The sequence below is a fragment of the Lactuca saligna genome, unplaced genomic scaffold (assembly GCF_052625555.1).
Source record: "Lactuca saligna cultivar CGN05327 unplaced genomic scaffold, ASM5262555v1 scaffold_401, whole genome shotgun sequence".
Taxonomy (NCBI): domain Eukaryota; kingdom Viridiplantae; phylum Streptophyta; class Magnoliopsida; order Asterales; family Asteraceae; genus Lactuca; species Lactuca saligna.
Genome location: NW_027629885.1, coordinates 45,001 through 46,028, shown reverse-complemented (window position 1 = coordinate 46,028; position 1,028 = coordinate 45,001).

The window sequence follows — 1,028 nt, the reverse complement described above, 5'->3', positions numbered from 1 at the left end:
TTTCAATGGCATTCCTACTTGATTTGAGCGACATTCCAACAAGTAGGGAACCATCGCTTCAAGGCATGACCAAGGATAGGACACAAACATTTACGCCTCAAACATGACATTTTGTTTTTTTTTTTTTATTTATTTCAAAGCTTTTCATTTATAATAAAAAGCATCCCTACAAAATTTTGTGTCAATCCGAATTAATTCGAGCGAGTTATGGACGATTTCGCACAATTATGCATCCTTGGGCAAATCAATGTCTGTTCCTGTCACCAAGCTCTTTGTATAATATGTATATATAGGGGAACCATGGGACTGCTGCCCATTGGCGCCCCAAGGGTGTCCAACGCCCAAGGCTCTCGAGGCTGGCACGCTCAAGGCATGGCCAAGACGCCCGCTCTTGACGAAAATGGGGCCAAAACGCCCCCCATTGGCGCCCCACTCCCGTGTCCCCTCGCCCCCAAGTCGTGTGTGTCCAAAAATTATGCATCATCAGGGAAATCAATGTCTGTTCCTGTCACCAAGCTCTTTGTGCAATATGTATATATAGGGGGTACCATGGGGTCTCATTCTCATAGGTGCCCGGCATGGTTGATGGGCAAATAAGAATCGTGAGGCTGTATCGAGCACACACGAGGCATGCCAAGCCAAGCCCCACGACCCATGAAAGAGGCCATCCCCCCCAACACGTTGCCTTGATTTCTCGAACGGTGACCTGAAAATTAGCCCCATCTCCTTGAGTCTCCTCGACGTTGTGCCCATACACTAGCCCGTTGCCTTGATTTTCCTCGACATAGGGCGCAGAAACTAGCCCCGTTGGCTTCACCTGTGCCTCGACGCCGTGCGCATACTAAGAAATATACATCCTCAGGGAAAGCAATGGGTGTTGCTGTCACCAAGCTCCTTGTGCAATATGTATATATAGGGGGGGGAGCCGTGGGTGAGCATGGGAAGGGATGAAGGTGCCAGACTGCCTTTGAGCGCGAGCTTGGGTGACTGTTGCTTGATTCCTAGTCGGTGGCATAATACCCCTCCGA